Source organism: Falco cherrug, chromosome 8 (genome assembly GCF_023634085.1).
Source record: "Falco cherrug isolate bFalChe1 chromosome 8, bFalChe1.pri, whole genome shotgun sequence".
NCBI lineage: Eukaryota > Metazoa > Chordata > Aves > Falconiformes > Falconidae > Falco > Falco cherrug.
The window spans coordinates 38742684-38756383 of record NC_073704.1 but is presented as its reverse complement, the minus strand read 5'-3'; the positions used below and the strand labels follow the sequence as shown (position 1 = coordinate 38756383).

At 38.3% G+C, this 13700-nt stretch overlaps 1 protein-coding gene across 4 annotated transcripts in view; it reads right to left on the bottom strand.

Moving 5' to 3' along the window:
- The window catches only part of ARHGAP15 (Rho GTPase activating protein 15), a 332925-nt gene that overhangs the window by 210282 nt on the left and 108943 nt on the right, over nt 1-13700 (bottom strand). The gene's annotated exons all lie outside the window — the stretch shown is intronic.

Below are 13700 nucleotides of genomic sequence, written 5' to 3'. Positions count from 1 at the left end.
ATTGTTGGGAGTTGTCGAAAATATTGTCTGCAAAATATTCAAGTGTAAGCGATCGGGAGTTCAGATCTAGCTGAATTAAAAAAAAATATGGAAAAGCTGCAACTATACAGGACAGTTACAGGCTAAGAACTCTTTCAGTCCTTTGCTTGCCAATACTTTTAATAACTTGGGTTGCACCTTTGCAGTGAGCTACAAAAAGGCATAAGAGGAGTGACATTGCTGCCTGACTCCACGTGGGCCTTCTGCTCTGCAGTTTCCTTCTGGCTGGACACAAACAAACTGCCTTCTCCAGGAGACAGAGACGGAAAAATCTGCCCGCTGATGGTGTATGTCGATCCTGGTGCTCAAATGATCCCTCCCTCTTTTATGACAATACCATGAAAGCTGCATCCTGCATCGTTTGTTTCACAGAAAATTAAACAGTATGAAATAATGACAAGATATCATCTTCATGACATTTTAATCAAAAATAGATACTACAGATGTTTCCTTATTCCTTGCATTATCTAAAATTCAGAAGACACTGGGGACATTTAAATATGGATGCACCATAGCCTACCTTAGTCTACCTTGGTAAAGATCACTTTCTTGCTAAGTGCCCCATTATCAAACATGACCAGCTGTGCGCTCGAAAGAGCTGAGTAAATGTTACATGCCATCTACCGATGGGCCTGTGTTTAGATATTTTCACTTAAAAAAATCCACCCTGATCACAACGGGAAATAATGATTCATCTAATGTTTTCAGATATTTTTTCTGAAGTCATCTATTTAAAGGCCTGCTTTAATATTGGACAATATAATCTGAACAAAACAGAAAGAGAAGTAAGTTTTCAACTCAGAAAGAGGTGGTGGAGAATTTATTACTGTCTACCTCTCTGAAATCCCCCCTCCCCCCAAAAAAAAATCTTAATATAATAAAATACTGTAGATATCAATTAGAAGCAGAGAGCCTTTTAGAAACTGTACATATGGCATGCAAGTTTATAGTAGAATCTCCTTTGATTTGAATAAAACATGGCATTTCAAAATAAATTAAGAGAAAACAAAGGAGATGAAAGTGGGAATATCTTTTGACCTTCTTGAAAAATGTTATGATTTTTCACTGTGAGGTGAATATTTTCAGTACCAAAACACAACAGTAAAATATGGATATATAATATTCAGTTAACTTCCGATAAAGTGCATGTGTAAGTATACACAGATGCACACAGAGTCCTTGGGAATTTTATGTTTTGGTTGGAAAAGCTGGGGAATTGTCATTAACTCATTAGAATGACCTTTCAAAGGCCATCCTTCACAGTCTTGGAGAAGAGCTGAGAAGAAATGTGAAGACAACTCCAGAACCAAGTATGTCCCACACCATGCTTGCTCACTGAACTCCACGAGTCTGACTTCCCATTGCACTCCCAGAAACTCAGATCTAATTAGGCTCATTTTTTATATTTTTCTTGAAGACTACACTGGTCTGTTCACCTTTATTCTAGTTTTATTTTCATGAGCAACCCAGAAACATTCAGGTAGTGGATTGTAACATTGATCTGCACAACAAGCAACATCTAGAAGAGGGGTATTTTACTGCGCATTACCTGGTTTAGTCAAAAATCAAGTTCCACTGCTTAACTGTGAAGGCTGCAGAAAGAAAGTGCACAGATACATTGCAGGATGAGCCCCGCAGGTCCTGAAACACATGGATCCTTAAATGCAGACAAGGCTGTGTCTTCTACAAGCAGCAGGGATGTGCCCATGATTTCCAGCTGATGCATTGCTATGAAGAGGCTTTTTTTAAAAAAAAAATTCAGACCCTGCACAAGCCCCTTACACCCCATTTTTGTTGCAATCCTTCCCACAGCCCTTCCACAGCCAAGCAGCAGTTTGCTCACTCAGTGCTCAGGCACCCACAGCGCCTCCCAGAAGATTGCCATCGCACCTCTACTGTGGGAGCAGAGGCAGGCTTTGCAGAACTAAGCCCTCATGACCTTATAGAGAAATGTAAATGTATACTTTATCTATTTGTTCTCCAGTTTTTTTCTCCCTTCTCCCTTTTTTTTTTTTTTTTTTTTTGGCTACCTCTAGCTTAGCTACACTAAGCTTAACTTCCCTGCACCAGCCACAAGAAAGAAAAAGATTTGGGCCACTGGTATACAACACACAAATAGCTCTGCCTACCCCTTTCCTAGAGAGCTGCAAGCAAAGAGTAAACCAAAAAAGTCAGAAGAAAGAGAGTTTCTCATCCTCTAGCTTTTTTGCATAAATTCTCCCTCGCAGTAGGTCCAAAACTGAACTGAAGAGGCTACAGCCTCCTCTGGCTGATTACCAGATTTTCTGTCTCCACTGACTATAAAGAAATTTGTGCTGTGTGGAGACCCAGGCACTTTTAATTTCTGAGTAGATTTCATCTCAGAATTAATTTTTCTTCCTGCTTAGCAAGGTTAAAACCTTACCTGCTGAAGTAAGGATTTTATTTGTATTCCTATGTATAATACGAACTCATTTATAAAAGTAGACATTTTTTCAGTTTGTGGCTTGTTAAATGGAAAAAGGAAATAAAAATCAGGCTCATTCAGGTAGGAGTCACCACTGTTCTTTCTGCCTTTAGCTCGGCACTGTCTTCTGAAAATACTGCTTGCTGCGGCAAACCACTGTTGCTACAGGTACGTTCGTGGAAGTGTAACTAAATTCTTGCTAATATAAAGCGAAACCTTTGGGTGACAAAGCCCACATTGTTTTTAATGAAAGAAGGCTTATCCCATTAATAATCTGATGACCCAGGCTGCCTTTCACTCCCTATACCGGTGGATTTCCTTGATGGACCTGCTCTGGGGTTTTTTGCTCTGTGTAAAAGCACAGAATTTGGCCCAAGGTGCTGAAGATATTTTTTAACCTATAGGCTTTATTTTAAACACCTCATTACTGAATGCCAACACTGCAGCAAACAAAAATAGAGCAAACATTTATTAAGAAATAGAACAAGTTCTGTCACCTTTTGTAGGAACCAGCAACGATACACGAAACAAAGAAAACTCATGCTGTCCACAGATATCATAACGCAATGCAATAACCAGGATACGACAAAGAAAGAACCAAACAAAAAATAAAGCCAGAAATATCCTTATACCTGGGGGGGGGGAATGTGTCTGAAGGCTGCAAAAGTAAAATTCAGAGGAGTGTATATTATTGATAACTAAAATGGTGACCTCTCTGGTCTTGCATGTTTTGTGATGTAACCTGTGATTTCTGCCAAGCACTTATAACAGTTCTCATCACAACATGAACTGATAGTGTGATATGTTAACATCACCGCTAATGTACGCCAGCATTACACTTTTCTTTCTTCGGTTAGACAGCTTTCCTTCAGGCCATCAGACACTGGAGGTCTGGATAAAAATGTATCTCTTCAAAGCAAGCAAATCCCCATGAATTTTAGCACAATTAAACCAATTCTGCACAAAATGGTTTACTGATTCCTATTTTTTATTTGAAATCGGGCTGACATGACAAAGTTCAGATCCAGTTCCAGATTTTTTAAATTGTTTAAAGTCCAATAACGTCTACATTTGCTGTCTCTTTCAGACCAATCTATAAATAACATTCAGTAAAAGAACGGAGATAAAAACTAAGAATTTTAATATCCTGTTTTGCCATTTTTCTTTATTCTTTTCTAATGTCAGATAACCTAATAATACAACATATAATAAATATTTAAGGGGAAATAGCAATGAATCTGCATTGTGCTTTCTAAAGTCTCTTCTTGAAAGGCTGATTACTCACAAATTGTAATGGGTCTATTATACAAAATTTATCTTTCTTTCATGATGTGATTCTTTAGCCTTAATATTCACTTGATTCCTACTGATTACAATAGAATATGTACAACAACAGTAGATGGGACCAGATGGAGCTACAGAAATATCCTCTTCTTTTAGATACACATACACACACTTCAGGCCCCAAAAGCATAAACATGTCGTAAGACATACTCTGTGGTCCTCATTACTAGCCTAATAAAAATAAACTTAATGAATGCACTGATTGCCAAAGGTTTATGTATTGGGCCAAAGAAGCTTCCACCTAAAAACCCTTGAACACGGCACTGCTTTTCCCATCTTGCAGCCTCTCCCGTGCTCCTTACAGCGGTACCTCAATCCCTCCAAGTGCAGCTGAGCCCCAACAGGCACAACACAGTTTCTAACGTTTCTCTGCCTACTTCTCTGGAGAATAAAACCCAAAACTTCCAAATCATAAACCTTTCCTCACTCAAATTCTCATTTTACTAAGGTTTTGAAATGTTTAGATTACCAGGATTTTCTTTCTACCACGAGCAAAACATGGATGGTTGAATGCCACTGGTGGCATTTGGGTTCGTACCCAAATACTACCTGTGAAAGGCTCTGGGTTTCATCTTCAAGAACAGTTCTTAAATCCTTATGTTTTATTTTATCTTGTATTCCTCCTCAGACACACTCTTTCTCTTCCCAAACAGCCAGTTCCCTTAGTAGGGTGCCTTTAAATTCCCTTCCAAAGGTCAAATACTGGGGCTTCCTACCTCTTTCTTCCCATTCCCATTTCTTCTTGTAAGAGACACCAAAAATTTATTTGCCCCCTAAATGCATGTTTCAGTGTAATATGGAGCAGGCTACTCATCTGAGGAGACACACACAGACACAGGAGAGCCCTAGAGATTATAGGGGCAAGTGAACAAAATCGCACAGGGTTTCACGGGGGGTGGGGGTTGGGGGGGGAGGTGGGGAGAAGAATATCGAACCTTAAAACATTTTGGGTTGGAAGGGACCTTAAAGATCACCTAGCTCCAACCCCCCTGCCATGGGCACGGACACATATCTTCCCTTATGCTACAGGCATGCGCTGACATTGATATCTTTAACATTTTCATGCACACGGAGGACTACAAAATCGTTAATACACACAATGAAGAGAAGAGTTTACTGTAGTTCCGAAGCGTGGTTATAGCAACACATCAGTTAATAATACCTCAGGCATGTAAAAGCAGAAATACTGTCATCATCTGCTATTGCAACAAACAAGAAAACCCCATTTGCAACATGCACCTCTACTCCCAAATCATATCCAGAAAGAGTTAAAACATGAAATAAAATTATAAAGGCACCAATGATATTTTTATAACAGAGCTATCGCTAGTAAGCTGTATTTTAGAGAAACACTGCACATTTTGATGACTGTCAAAATTTACATAACTTACTCTACATGAATTAACTATGAGGTATAAAATGCAACTTTGGCTAAATAAACCCTCAGCAATTGTAAAGCAGTATTTCAAGCACCACTAGAATAACACCAGACTGAAAGATTAAACAAAAAAGATGAATATTGAGTGAAGTGGTCTCCCCAGTATTTCGTTATTGTTGTGAAATAAATTAAACAATCACAGAAAATAATCTTTAGAAATACAGATCATAATTCTAGTTGTAGTACTTTTTTATTTTTATTTTTAATGGGTGTTTGTCAATTTAGTGTCTACAATCAAAACTCTGACATATTAGGGTAATGAACTGGGTCCGGGAATTACCAGAAAACACATAAATACTAGAATTTCTTGAAAACATGAAGTGTTAAGAGAAACAAATTCCAGTCTTTAACATCTGTCCTACAGATTCTTACCATTTATCTGCTGATCAAAATTTTGAATGGTGCCAAAAAAAATCATGAAGTCAAAAGGACTTGGTGGGGGGAATCTTTGTTTCTCTCTAAAAGCCTAAAAGTTATACTCAACTGCAGCACAAAGAGTAAAGAGGTTGTTATTCATATTAACTACATTTACATTCCTATCGCAACATCCAGAGAGCTAATAGTGGGGTTATTAACATAACAAACGTAAATGTTCTATATAAATAATACTGTTTCAGGCCAGCAACCGCTCATCTGACAGCATTTAGGCACAGGCTCAACATCTGTTTATGAACACTTTGCCTAATGATATCATCAGATATCATTAAGTGCGGCAGAATACAGCACAGAGGCAGGTGCAGCTGCCTTCAGTACCCATCACAGAGGAAGAAAAGAGCTGCATTCCCGATCCGAAAACCCATCATTAGGACAATTTTCTTCGACAAACCAGCCCTGTGATTTCAATCTGTATATCACCTGTAATTGTAGTTTTTAGCAAGAAGCTGATTCTATACATTTAGCGACGAATCACGTTGATGGCCTGAATACTGGAAACACATTTGTGCTACCAGCTGCGGCAGCTTTTTTTAGAGCCTGTGTTAACAAAATACTGCTAACAAGGCAATGCTTGGAGTGCAGCTTTGTTTCTCTTTCTTGTTCATAGTGTTGAGATGTGCATAATTATGGAGATTAGCAATTGATTGCTTCTCAATAATAATTGATTATTGGTCACTGAACCTTCCCCAAAGCACTTCACTGAAGGTGAGGACAGGTGATAAGTTCATTCTTAGCAGATCTAGGAAACGGAAAGGAGAGGTCCAAAAGAACCTGTGATTTGTACATCAGTTTCCATGATAAACAGACCAAAGGAATAATAGAATATCCCAAAGCCTCGTTTGCCCAGAGGCAAATTGTAGAGATCATAGCAAGCCTGCAGAATTCTCCCTGTGGACTATGTAAGAAACATACATCATTTTTATATATGTCAGTTGTTCTTTGATTTGAAAATATTTCTACCCATTTAATTTATCTTTTTCAGTCAGTTTTCTTAAATTGTACAATTTAAGGCGTATATCAAAGAATGAATATCATTTCTGAATACCCCTGAAATGAAACAAACTGACAAAATAATGCAAGTCTCTTTAGTAGAAATGTACAAATATTGAAGCATCTATTGTCACTGACTTCAAAATCACTATACCCTTTTGATCTGCTTTATATCCATCAAAATTTTGGTCTGTAGTGACTGCCTTGATGCAACGTAACATAATGTTGGGAATATAACACGATGCCACAGCTAAAATTTAAAGGCGAATGCTCTTATTTTTGGCTTAATCACCCACTGTCAATTTGGACAGCAAATATCCAATTTAAATTTATTGGAGTGCATGGAAGCCACTCAGACAATAAAGTAGCCGTAGCGTTTGTAAAATGGTAAACATCATTTCTTGTTGGCTATTCGAAAGTATTTTGAACAGTTGAGACCAGTTTTTCTAACCCTTTTATGTTTACAGAAAAATGCAATTGTAAGCCCGACATACCATGCCATCCATCTTTAGTTAACCTTTTTTTTTTTTTTTTTCTTTAATGCAGAATTTTACAAGGACATGCCTCCTCTATGGCAGTGAACTTTACAACCTGGTTCATGAAAAATGCAGCTTGTTTAAAGTTAGCCTACTCCATTTCTAGATTTTTATGCTAAAATGGGAAACAGATTGCACAATTATGATTCACAAGGAAAATGCCCAAGATAGAGGGCTGAGGTTTGAGTGAAAGGAAGTGCTGGGACCAGAGCTGGTGCTCGCTTTCTGCTCTGAGAAGTGTGGCACTTAATGAATGTGCTCACTTTTAAAAGGGTCTCGTTCAGCCTTTGTGTCGCCCTCCTCAAAAGCAGCACAATGGTAGCATACACTGAAATTACACATCACATGCGTGGTCCAATCCAGCACCAAGATACAGAGGGCACCTCGGTGCTTACACCCAACCACTTTTTACCAGCTGCTACACGTAGACCTGAAGGAACAGAAGAGGTGTTCAAGCCGACGTCTTTTCAATGGCAGCAGGTATTTTATGAGTCTAGGAATTACTCTATCAGAGAGAAAAATCTTTGAATTGTGGATGTAATGTATCTGTGCACCCACTTTACAGAAGGGGCTTTCTTTTTAAAGCGGCTTTAATTCAACCTCTGTTTGTGCACACAATTAGATGAAGAGATAATTTCCAAGCACAATGACTTGCAGGTGCAAATAGTGATATAGATAACAAACTATCTGATCTGTGGGCACAGATAGATAGTTAGACATGGAGAATCCTTATGTGCAGCCATAAATAATTGCATCCTCAATTATTTATACAAATAAAGAGAGAAGGCCAGCCTGGGGGAGGAGTATGGGGGGTGGGGGGGTGGGGGAAGAAATAAAGAAGATGCAAAGCAAGAGAGTACTTGATGCAGAACAGGTTATTTTTGGTGCTAAGCTCCAGGATTTTCAAAATACAGAGGCAACATCAGGATTTCATGTGCGTGCCCCTCTTACCCCAAGCATGGATCTTTTAGATTAATTTAAGTGCAACGCCTTTTTAAATTTAAGATTGTTGTAGGATTTGCACCACAGCAGATGAACTGATGTAGTTGCTCTTGTGCAAAATGAAGGTATGAACCAGTAATGTAAAGAGGGGACTGCTGTTTACATTACAAGGGGATTTGATGGCTGTCTGAAAATAGTTCCAAATACGTTTTGCATTGGTTTTTAATGTGTCTGTTAAACAAGCACATGGATGCAACTATAGAGGTGCCCAACAGTTTTCTCCTCCAAAAGCATCCTCAAAACAACCCACTTAAACAAAGGCTAAACAGGTTTTTATAAAAATGGGAAGAATCCCTACCCTAGGCTACCCACGCATACATCTGCAAGTAATATTTACTATTACATAAATTACACTATCATACACGTTACAGACATATATGCAAACTATTGTAAACATCAAGTTTGGAAAGCAAATTAATTTAAAGTTTGCCTAATGACTGTGATCATTATCCATTCCCCACATGCATATATATATATATATATATATATGTTGCAGTGATCTTTCATCACATGAACACATACAGATATTTTCCATAGGCTCCTGCCTCTTTCAGAGCACGAGCGGTTTGATGGAAAACTAACCAGTGTTTCATTTTATCTCTACTACTTTCTACTTCATTGTAACACAGAATTTAGGTCCTACTCATAATTATAAAGGTATTTGCATGTTTTCCTGCAGCATTCACACAACAGAACTTGAGTGTTTACATTCTTAATTCATTTTACAAGACCCATCGGAAACAGGAGGGTGTCACTTGCTCAGCTGAAATCTCCACAATGTGATATTTCAGGAACAAAGAGTTTAAGATCAGAAGTATCTGCTACTTTGGTGCATCTACTACAAGAAATTCAGAAGCTGGGTTTTTTTGTTTGGGGTGGGGTTTTTTTTCAGACTGATAGTAGATGGAACTTTATTGGGTCAGATGTAGACCCCCAGTGATTTCACTTAGAGGGCTGAGCAGCCAGAAGGTGTGTTATGGCTCCGTGAGGTCTCATGTCATACCTCCAGCAAACGAAGAGCACATCAGCAGTGGCAAACCGTGAAGGCAAAAGGAGAAACTGGGGATGGGAGGAGCTGATCTGAGTTCTGTGAGAGAGGCTTGCTTCAGCTTTCCTTTCCATATCTCACCTTACTTTGTTCACACAGTTCCCTCACTAACCCATTGTATACTTTCAGAATATAGAAGAAACAGTCAGATCTCTGGTTTACCCCAAAGATTTCTTCCTGCTTAATGAAGGATCTAGGAGATCTCTGAAAAAAAGCAGTGTGATCCCATCACTAAAGGCTCTATCATGAAACACGTATGTACGTGTAGTGCTCATTTAAATTCATAAAATCCTGACATTTCCTAACTACTGAGTGCCTTATTCAAACTGCAAAAACATTTTAAAATACTGGGTTTGTATTTCATTTTCTACTGCTTTTATTACAGTAAATTCCCCAAACCCAGAGATGCTATATCGACACACCATACAGATTTCTCCTGCTTGCACAGTGCCCTTCCACATCCAGAAGGAGCCAGGGCTGGCTCCCCCCTCACCCTTTCCACATTCTCCACTCATATATTCAGGCAGCCGTTCCCAGCTCCTCCATCTTATCTTGCCTCTACATATATGTTAACTTTTAGTCCTGGCAGTATTAATTAGATGGGGGATGGGGGGGGGCGGGGAAGAGAAAAAAATCTTCAATATTTACGTACCAGAAACAAAGGTGAGGAATAAGAGTATATAACTGTGTGTATGAACCTGTTCCATGGGTTACTGTATGGTGTGGGCTAAGAGGCTGCATGAAAGCACTCATCTTGCTCCCCCTTCTTTTCTTTTCAGCCATCACTCCCTTAATCCTTTCTCTTCTCCTTTATCTTCTCCATCCCTTCTCTTTTCTTTCTGTTAACAAGCTTCCCTGTGTGCTTTCCCTAAACTTTACACTGATCCCCAGAATAAAGGATTCAAAAGAGAAAACAGCAAAAGTACACAGCTAAGAAAACCGATGCCTTTAATTGTACAAGTTTCTCCTTTGTCTTCCTTTACATATATAGTTCTCTTCAGGTGGCAATTACTCAGGGCAAAGAAAGTCCCTGGGCTCTAGATGTGTCTCTTGGAAGTGCCTGGCACATTTTATCTGTTACTATTGGTTAAAGCCCACATAGTATTAATAGTCATTTTGTTTGGGTTTATTTTCCGTGTTATGCATGCAACTATTACTTGTGTGAATGTGTTGCTATGACAAAAGGCTTTCCCCTATGCAACAAAATTTGGCTTTGATGGCTATTGCAATGGTTGGAGAGGACCATCAATTAATCAGGTTACCTTTTTTAATTGATAGCTTATTGCACATCATTCTAAGGCAGTCCACTTAAAAACATTACTTACCATTTACAACATTTGCCACCTGCTCCTTGTGCTTTACCGTATCGAGGAATCATAGCAAGGAATGTGTGCCACAGACTTTTTCAGTGTTATTGGTGAATTTTAGTCTTATATTTTGTTTTAAGGGTGGGTTGGAAAAATATAGCCCAGCTGTAAGACATTCTTTTGTTTAACCTCTTTCTACACAAAATCAAAAGTTTTATTTCTTTGTCTTCTAGGAGAAGGCTGGCCTCAGAGGCAAAATATAGTGTAATATGTCAAAAATACTCAAACAAAACATCTGATTTGTATGTAGTTCTTAAATGTTATATTGTTTAAAAGAAAAAAAAAAGTTACTTGAAAAACCTATTACAACCTTACACCACAGTACAGCCTTGAGGAGTGTCTGATACTAACGATTGTAAACAGTGAACCTTCATTCAGGATAGCATCCCTAGCTCAAATTCAGAGTAACAACAACCTCAAACTATATTTTTGGATTTTCTTTTGCGATGAAGAGGATAAACTGCTTTTATCTTTCAAGACAAACATTTGTGCTTGTGGTAAGAGTTGAGAAAATGCGAAACCGACATTGATCCATAAAGCAGTGCCTGCCCAAACGCACAAAGAAGCTGAGAAAGGAGTCTTAAAAGATGCCAGTAATTTACCCATTCTAGTGTTCAATGACAAGAAATCTAGACACTTATTAATAATTATTTAATTGCAATATTATTATCCTTTCATTTTTCACATTGTTTAGAACAATTCCAAAAGGAGATGGAGAATCTCAGACCTGCACATCTCCTAGGTCTGATGCACCACCCTTAGCAGATCAGGGATGATTTCTGGAAGAAGTCAGGTCCTTCTGCTGTTGCAACCTGACATAGTCCTGCACTCTACCAAAAGGTCTGGTCTCCCCCTCTCTCTTTGCATCCCAGACAGAACATTAAACTCACCCCTGCCCTGGCTACACCACAGGACTGCTGTCTCTGGCTCAAGTGGTAGCTCTTTTTTTCTCTTCTGAGGCTACCTATTAGCAGAGGCAGCATGATGCTGGACACAGGGTGTTAGATCTGTTTACATTTCCAAGCTTAGCTCTTACCCACCAATACTGACACTTCCTTTTCTCAAAGAACAAGATTCTGGCATTAGGATGTAAACCTGCTGCTCTTACAACTTCTGGACGTGGCAGTAGTGGCTCAGCTGAGCTCTGGGGATGGGAGCAGAGCTGGGGTCACCTGCCAGGGACCACCCACCCACCAAAACTGCATTGTCAATCCGCTGCAAGTAAAAACTCATTTTGGTTCTCCAAATACCAAGCCTTGCCTTCTGCAAAGCAAATAATACCGTTTCCTCTGTTCGTCTTTATTTTAGGCCTGATATTGTTAAAGACAACAAGATATAGGAATAGAAATGGGACAAAACAAGATCTTGACCTCAAATTTCTCAAACTTCAAGTGGCTTTTAAGCTGTAGCTGAGTCAAATAAGGTTTTCCATAAGAACTGTTAGTTATTTAGAGTCATAAACACAGTACGGGATTGTCATCACACTTAGGAGTCCCACAGCAACAGTTCTGACAAGATACACTGTGGTTCTCCAGAACGGGAATGCATTTGCTGGGTTTTATTGGAATTCTAGCTTTTAAATCCCAAAAAACTTCTAGACATTATGCTTCCTTAGATGGACATGGAGAAATCAGAATGAATACAGTTGGATTAAGACAGTGGAAGGTGATGTTATTTAGAATTTGAACATTAACATACTTTTCTCATTACTTTTTCAAGTAATATTTGTTACAAGAAGCAATACATTGTCAATACAAATTCTCAATAGGAATGTAGCTTAATACCATGCAACTGGCTTTTTATCAAATTCGGCTGGAGCAACTTCCCTGCCATCTGAGCAGGTTTTTTGCTAAATGCCACTGAAGTGGCGTCACTTCAAAACAACACTAGAGAAGGTTTTGTTTGGTTTGGTGCTTTGTTTTTAGCACACAATGACTTAAGCAGAAAGTACATAACAGTGAGATGTGGTGCCTTGGAATTACCACGGTCAGGTGGCAAGAGGTTTATGAAGTATACTCTTTTTCTCTGATATAAAAATGTCTAGCATTTGAGACTGAAATCCATGTACTATTGTGAAGTACTCAATAACAACAAACTGCCATATGTCATGCAACCCTGCTTACACTGTTTGGAAACCAGTTAATACTTTTTCATTTAGTGCTTTATACACATGAAGGGAGGAGGAGAAGGCTGTAACGATCAAGTTCTTTTTCTTATCCTTTGAGAAACTTTAGGGCGCTGTAGTAATCACACAGTGTAATAATTATTTGTGAGTACATTCGAAAAATAACCTACAGGCTTCGACTGCTACATCATAAACATGGAGTGCCCTCAAATACAGTTTCATCCCTGCTTTCCTTTGTGTACACTGGTGCACACTTAGTTTGAGATAACCATACTGAATTGTATATAAATAAAATTTCCTGTCATTTAGTCATAAAATTTAAAATATTTGACAAATCCATAAAGTTAAAAGACATTATGATACCTATGCTATGCAAAATTATCCACTTGGGAGGAACCTGCTCTGTGAAGAACAGATTAAGGATGGCATTTTCATCTTTTATTGAGGATTTCTCACACTATCAATTCAGCACTAATTTTTAGCAGCATAGTAAATGTGCTATGTTTCTTCTATTTAGCAGTAAAGTTGAGTGTTCAGAAGACAATATAAAACCTCAAAAATACTAGAAAATATTGTCAAAATGAAGGCTCAATAATGTATTGCCTAAAAGAAAGAAATATTTATGCATGTAATTTTGATTTATATTGATCATGTTCTGAAATAACCTGAACAGATGAATCATACCAATGATTTTGTACATTTATAAACAGATACCGAAGCTTTTGCAAAATTTGTTGGGAAGATATGTTATCTATTGTTTCCACTTCAAATATACATGTGTAAAGCATTTACTAGTGTACTGCTTTATAAACAGCACAAGATGGAAGTATCTGAACACTTAGGTTGTCACCTTAAAACAAACTGTCACACATTTTTCTTCACACATTTGAAACCCAACTTATCAACCTTAACAAGTGTTGTTATCAAAAG